At 36.6% G+C, this 7,723-nt stretch overlaps 1 protein-coding gene across 1 annotated transcript in view; it reads right to left on the minus strand.

Annotated features, from left to right (window-relative positions):
* Positions 1 to 6,556, minus strand: part of ADGRA1 (adhesion G protein-coupled receptor A1) — a 65,965-nt gene extending 59,409 nt beyond the window's left edge. Inside the window, exon 1 of the mRNA XM_015813965.1 lies at positions 6,513 to 6,556. The gene's annotated coding sequence lies outside the window, so the exon portion shown is untranslated. The remainder of the gene's footprint in view (positions 1 to 6,512) is intronic.
* Positions 6,557 to 7,723: the final 1,167 nt, after the last annotated feature.

A 7,723-nucleotide genomic window follows, 5' to 3' on the forward strand; every position in this document is an offset into this window, starting at 1 on the left:
CTATTACATCCTCTTTACAACCTGTTTTCCTTGTTACCTTCTGGGAGGAGGCTTCGTGGTATCTGAAGCAGAACATCCAGATTCAGCCAGAGTTTCATTCCATACAGCATTAACCTTGCGAACTCTCAAGCTTCCTCCTTCCGTTATATATTCAAGATGGACAATATTTAATATTTATTTGCTATGTATATGTAGGGATGTGGATCTATACATATGTTGTTCATAATATGTTTAGGTGTGTGTCATGTATATGTTTCACTTTGAGAGCGGACAACTAAATTTCATTTTTGATGTGTGCCATTGTGCCCACAGTATAAAAATGACAATAAAGGTTATCTTATCTTATCTTATCTAATAATAAGGTTAATGTTGGAAGGGACCTTGGAGGTCATGAAGTCCAACCCCCTGCTCAGGCAGGTAACCCTATACCATTTCGGACAAATGGCTGTCCAGTCTCTTCTTAAAAACTTCCAGTGCTGGAGCATTCACCGCTTCTGGAGGCAGGTTGTTCCACTGGTTAATTGTTCTGTCAGGAAGTTATTACAGACCAACAAAAACAGAAAGAAAAAAAAAGAAAAAGTAGGTTCCATGGAACTATACACTCACAGAGGACAAACTAACTATTTTGTATCACAATTCTCTTTGTCAATCTTATACCTTGACAATAGAGAACTACCACTATCAATTCACTGTAAAGAAAAGTAGTTTACACATTGCTCCTAGGAAGCGTGTTTCTAATTTTCTGTGGGCAATGTGCTTTTTCTATTGTGCATGCCCTTCCGAAGACCACATCCCTGAGCTTTGGATGGCTTCCACCCCTGTTGGCTTTCAGTAAGGCTCTTTGCCTGCACTGGTTTGTAGTTAAGATGATTGTAATTTGGCTCACTTGTCTTCTGATTTAGTTATTTTTACTCTTGCTGTTTGTTTTTGCTTTGTGTTTTAACCCTGGGATAGCCACCTGGGGTTGCAACCGTGAGTTGGAGGGCTTTACAAAACTTAAACAAACTCACACAGGAAAATCAATTTTTCATTAGCACATGAATGGTGTCAGCTTCCAATCTACAAAGTAATCCCTAGACCAGGGGTCTTCAATTTTGGCAACTTTAAGACTTGTGGACTTGTGGACATGGCTGGCTGAGGAATTCTGGGAGTTGAAGTCCATAAGTCTTAAAGTTGCCAAGTTTGAAGACCCCTGCCCTAGACTCTGACTGCAAGAGACAGATATTTGTGCTCAGCTATATTTCCTCAATAATCTATCCTACTGTCTTGACTCACAAAGCTACAGATAAAGAAAATGATGATAACTTCGCCCAGAGGAACGCTCATCAATAGATAGTTATCTCACAATAATGAAAGCAAACATATCAGATAATAACATTTGGAATTGGGCCCACAGACTTTTCTACTTTTCTACATTACTATAAAAGATTATGATACTTAAGAGGGCTACTTTATGTAGATGGTTTCTGTGTATATCTTAATTTTAAGCCCCAACAACTGAACATTCATGGCTAAATAAATAGTACGTTTCAATATCTACATGCAACAGGATAAAATAAATGTTATTTTTGGTTATAGAATTTATATGGCTGCTCAACTTGAACATTGCTACTCTGGACAATTCACAACAAACCAAAGGAAATCAAACAAAAAACCCCAAACAACCATTAATAGGTAGCTGGGGCTCATCTTCATACCCCTCCTGCAGATGGGAATTCTATTCATCCTGGCCCCAATGTCTAAAGAAATAACCAGATTTTTTTAGCCTATCCAAAGACCACAAGGTCAGAGCCAATCATATGTCATGGGGAGGTTGTTTCAAAGTTGTTTGACCATTACAAAGAAGGCATGTTTCCTGGGCCTGATGGAATGGCAGTTTTATGAAATGGATTCATACTCTATCCCAGAGGTGTCCAACCTTGGGGAATTCTGGGAGTTGAAATCCACTCGGCCCAAATATGGGAAAGAGAAGTCTTTTGCCTGTATCAGCTCAACCTAAATACAATTTTGCCTGTATCAGCTCAACCTAGATACAATTTTGGAACACATATGATGTCGCAGTTAAGCGACTGCTGCCTGTGGATGGCTCTAGGTTGAGCTGATACAGGCAAAAGACTTCTCTTTCCCATATTTGGGCCGACAGGGTGCTCTAAAAGAAAAAAGCATTCATCCTCTTCCCCTGTCTCTTGTAGCTAATAAAGTGAGAAAGAGCCTGTGGCCTAGTGGCTAACATCTCTGCTTAGCATGCAGACAGCCCAGGTTCGAATCTCAGAAGGGTATGTCTGGCTGATGAAAACCAAATAAGGTTTGAAATAGCTATCCCAGTTCTTACTGGGAGTCCTTTTTATATTGCTGGACGGCTCTGCGCCCGGCTTCTCGATCTAGTCATCGGTCTGTCCGTTTTCTCTACTTGGTTTGTTCTTAAAGGGCACGCGTCTCTTGCTGTGTTGGTATCTTCCGAGGTTACTATTTTCTTTTTCCTGGGCTCAATCACTTTCTTTCTGCTAGCATATGCCGGTTGCTTTCGCTCGCTTACACTTATCCCCTTTTTTGGTTCTATTCTGGGGTCCATCTGATCTTTCTTAATGGGGTTGTGCGTGTGTGTGCTCGGGGGAGGGGGTATATTGAGTGGATCCGGGCATCTATCAGGGTAGTCTCTGATGGATACGCTCCTACGTGTGTTCTCCCACTCAGGAGCGTTGCCTTCTTCCGTGAACCTCCAGAAATATTGTATTATGCTCTGATGATGTCGGCAGTGTTGGCCGACGAAAGCTTAGCTTTAGCTTTTGTTTAAACAGTTTTTGTTTTAATATTATCCTGGTGCTCGGACTATTTTATTTCTACTATATGGATTTACCCAGGATTCGCATTTTTGGTATAATTAGGGAATAATAAGGCTACAATTTGTCATGGACCCTATGGAAGAGGACAGCACAGAAAGACATGAACCAATGTTACTACTCTACTTGACCCACATGGTGAAAGATTTTATTGAGGGACAGTTGTTATATCTACTCTAAAGAACTGATGAACAGTGTTTGGGCAAATTTTTGTAGTAGTTTGGGAGTGTAAATTGTGTGAAAGATCATATCTCCTAGTGATGATTTAACTAAATTGCACAATCAGAGATTTTACTTTGATATTCCTGAATATCTGTATTACTACAGGTAGTCCACAACTTACAGCAATTTATTTAGTAACCATTCGAAGTTACAACGGCACTGGAGAATGTGACTAATGACCATTTTTCACACTTCTGACCACTGCAGCATCCCCATGATCACATGATTGCTGGACAACTGACTCACATTTATGACAGCTGCAGTGTCCTGGGGTCATGTGGTCATCTTTTGCAACCTTCTGACAAGCAAAGTCAATGAGGAAATCAGATTCACTTAACAACTGTGTTACTAATTTAACAACTGCAGTGATTTAGTTAACAAACGTGACAAGAAAAGTCATAAAATGGAGCAAAACTCACTTAACAAATTTCTCACTTAGCAACTTAGATTTGGGGCTCAATTGTGGTCATAAGTCGAGGACTACCTATCCTGATTCAGAGTCTGTCTTGTTTACTTGTAACCCATTCTCATCAGAATTTGGGGAACTATAGTGATGATATAAAAAGACAAGAGATTGGAAAGACATGATATCTGCACTGGAGATAAAAATGAATGAATGAATAAATAAATAAAGCAAAAGAAATAAGGGGGGAGCTGTGATTAAAGCAAGTAAATTGGGAGAAATAGGTACTGTTCAATTCCAATGTTCCTTAGTCTTCAAGGTGAATCATGTTTCAGTTGGGAAAAATAGAATAAATGATATAAAAATAAATCTGCAGCCTGGATAAATGAGAAGATAATAAGTAGCGATTTTAACTGATTTCAAGACTCCAAGGCTACATAAACTATAACCCAGATGCTGAAAGAGTTAGTGACAATTATGTAAGAGTCACTGTTTACTGTCTTTGTGATTTTTTAGCAATATCTGAGATGTTGAAAAAGCAAGGAACAGGCTAAAAATAGGAAAGGCAGATCTGGAAAAAACATTAATTTACAAAATTTTAAAGTAAAGATATAAAGACTTTATATAAAAAAAACCATACAATTATGTTATTATCTATCAAATTCTATTGAACAGAATTTATGCTATTAACTTTCAGGTTTTTTTTTTGTGATGTAGACTACCAGATCTAAGGCTGCAATAGCTGAAGAATGATAGAGGAGGGGTGTTTCTCTGGATTCTGATGTTTTCTTAAAATTATGTTAAACCCATATTCTAACATTTCTGTTTATTTTTTACTTTACTTTCAGCATGAAACCTAGGGGATAATGTAAGCCTTTGGAGCTGCAGATTTCTCAGAAGTAATCCATTGCTCACCCATATGGACATGAATAACACATATTAGCTTTCTTCTTTTCATCCCAAATTTCTCTGCACTTAGCCATAATGAACAAACTCAGCTCCAGTTACTAATAATATGAAGACAAAGAAAAGCCCTTTGTATCCATTTTCCCCCTGCTGTGTGTATTTTTACGTTCCTTCTTTCTGAACTTGAAAAATTCTAAAAAGCATAGTGTCTCCTGGCTTTCAGTTGTAATTTCTCTATAGTCTTTAAACATCTGGGGCAGCTGTTTTCTAGCCGTATTGTTTCAATTAATAAAAGAAGAAAAACACTCTTGTTGTTTAGTAGTGAAATTATACCAAGTTATAACTGTCATAAATTAGATAAGTTAATGAGAGCCACAAAAGTATTAATTTTTCTGTTCTTGTTGATCCCAGAGTTTTTAACACAAATACATGAAAAAAGACCTATTGGATCAACAAAAAGATCCATCCATTCTAGTTGGATGTATTCCACATTCTGCAGCCTGATTCTATTAGGAAGCCTAAAATCTGACACAAACAAAAGATTTTTCTCAATATTGTTTTACAACAAACTGACATTTAGTGGGCATTTTACCACTGATGTTTAGATTCCAGGATCAATATGACTTGTAGATGGTTTAAACATTAAATGTGAATTCATGGAGGAAGCATTAGCTAGTGAAACTCATGCTAATAATAAACTCAATATTGCAATATTCAGTATTGTTCTATGCCAACTCGGTTATAATCTACTTCCTACTTCCTTCTATTGTGACAAAAAATTTCCATCAATTTTTTACAGTTTGCATAATTTTGTGAATTTCTAATTAAATCATGATGTCTTGAATCAAATGATAAAAATAGTTTTGATGCATTAAACTTTCTAAATAAGAAGGTGATATAATCCTTTAATCATTTCAATTACTCTTTTCTTTTCTATATGGTAGTAAAACTTACTACAGATATGTGAGCTACATGAGATGTCCTTCCACCCCCACTCAATACCTGAGAAATGCTTAAAATGCCCTTGTAAAAAACATTCCCAGCAAGCTGAATTGACCTTAAGTGGCAATGGGGGAAGAATCAGTCAGGTCAAAATTATTTATATATTCCTATAAATATATATTCATGTATGTATGTACTGTATGTGTGTGTGTATGTATGTGTGTGTGTGTGTATGTATGTATGTTTGTATGTATGGGTTTGTGTATATATATGTATGTATATACATACACACTCACATTCATTGACCATATCTCAAGATAGTATAGCTGCTGTACTAACCTAATAGGAAGGGGTGAATAATAAGGTTTACCTAAAACACTCCAATAGTATTCTGTAATTTACACTCTGTCTGCTTTGTTCTTTGACTCAGCGTTGCCCATCAAATTGCAAATGTTTTGCTGGAAGGCAAGGGGCACACTGTTTTATTGTCTGCATCCCAGTACAATTATGTTGTATCTTCAAAGTGATTTGGTTGCTTTAGGTGAGCCAAGTTTTGGCTACAGCATTGCAAGTTTTTTCCCCCCCAGAAGTACAATAGTGTTTGGACAAACAAAACTGTTTTCAGCCCTAACGCAATTATATCCTCATTTGGGCTTGCTAAGGGAGAAAGGAAGTGACAATCTTGACAAATTCCCATGAAAACCAATAGCAAAGCTTTCATTCTGCTCCTTTATTTAATTCAAGAGTGTTTATTTTTAAAAACAAGATAGCCAAACCCATGCCTTGCATTAAATGAAAGCTAAGCATTTTCTTATCAGCATACATGTTATACTAATAACATACACAAAAAAGGCTTTGAAGTACTCAAGAATATCACTTGAGAGAATAACTTATATAAGATAATGTACCAATAGACAGAAAATTAGTAAGTAGACTAGAGATGCTAACTTTATCTGTACATGAAGTCCCAGTGAAACAATATGATCTATCTGCAAATAAAAATGGTTCAGACTGAGCTGTTAAAATTTTCCATGCCTACAAGAAGCTCCTGACTACAGTCTATTCAGTTTTTTAAATTTTGAAAATAAGATTCATCCATCCAAAGGAAGAATATTAAGATCACCAACATGTGCAATTCACAACTTTTGTTTCATTATAATATAATATATTGGTAATGGTACAGTAATGTGTACACTCACCGCTTGACATATAATTGGATATTTTACACGATTTATTCCACCAGCAAAAACAGCAAAAGTGAGAGCAGTATGGAAACAGAAGTTGAGAAGCATGTGCCAACCTTTTCTGCTGATTCGAATTGTGCTATTTAAAGTTAACAAAAAAAAAAAAAAATCCAAAGTCACATATTTATTTACAAATAACATCACAGAATTGTGAACAATAAACATATAGCCAGGGACTCAAACTCAGGATCCTTAGTGCTCGATTTGTTTCAGAAAGGGCTGAATCAGAATGGTAATTCTGCTTAAATACAACTTGCTTCTCTCAAGAAAGTACTCTAGCATTGCAGGATCCCAATTTGTGCTATTACAGTTGTTACAATTACTGTATTTACTACTCTGACTCTTGCCTATATTGACCTCTGGACATCCGTTAAAACTGTGCAACTTACCTGTCTGATCATGATTCAAATGCAAATTAGGGTAAATCATTTGTTTAACGAGGGACTTCAAGAACTAGTTGATTGGTGCATTCATGTTCTTTGTCTTTGTTATTTTAGCATACCATTAGTCTATTCAATGAGTAAACAAACCAGAGCTTGAAGCAACTTTTAAGAGGTTGTTATGCAAATGCGCTCTTGGAAAATACACTGTCTAGAGAATAACAATTCTATTCTCTAGTAATTTCTACATGAAAGAAAAGTAATTTCTACACGAAGCTTAATTAAGACAAAAGTCTGTACTGTATTTATTTTGCAATACATTTTGGATCCACTCTCCCTCCAAAAATCAGAAGGTGTCTGAAAGCATATTTCAGACTAACACATTTTATTAAAAGGCATAAATATAAATTGCTAGTTTGATGAAGTGCTATCAGGCTTCTCCTGAACGGTGGCTCACAGAGTAACATGGCTGTCTGCCTACTTTTCCTTCAAGGATCTCCAGGCAGGGGGCTGCTTAAGCAGCTCTGAACCTGAAGCTATTCTCAGAGTTCCAATTGGATGAATCTTTATTAACAGCCTTCTCCAACCTGTGTCTTCCAGGTGCATTGAACTACAATCTCCTAATCTCCAACCAGAGCACCTTCTGAAGATTATGTGAATTACAATCTAACAGATATAGAATGTGCCAGGTTGGGGAGGGATGATTGTAGTGTTGTCTGGATTAAACAGTAGATGAAAGAAGAATATTTTGCAGATCACGTTGGCATACTAAGAGAAATGAAAAGA

Source organism: Protobothrops mucrosquamatus, unplaced genomic scaffold (assembly GCF_001527695.2).
Source record: "Protobothrops mucrosquamatus isolate PMUCROS unplaced genomic scaffold, P.Mucros_1.0 scaffold209, whole genome shotgun sequence".
In the NCBI taxonomy this organism is placed as follows: Eukaryota; Metazoa; Chordata; class Lepidosauria; order Squamata; family Viperidae; genus Protobothrops; species Protobothrops mucrosquamatus.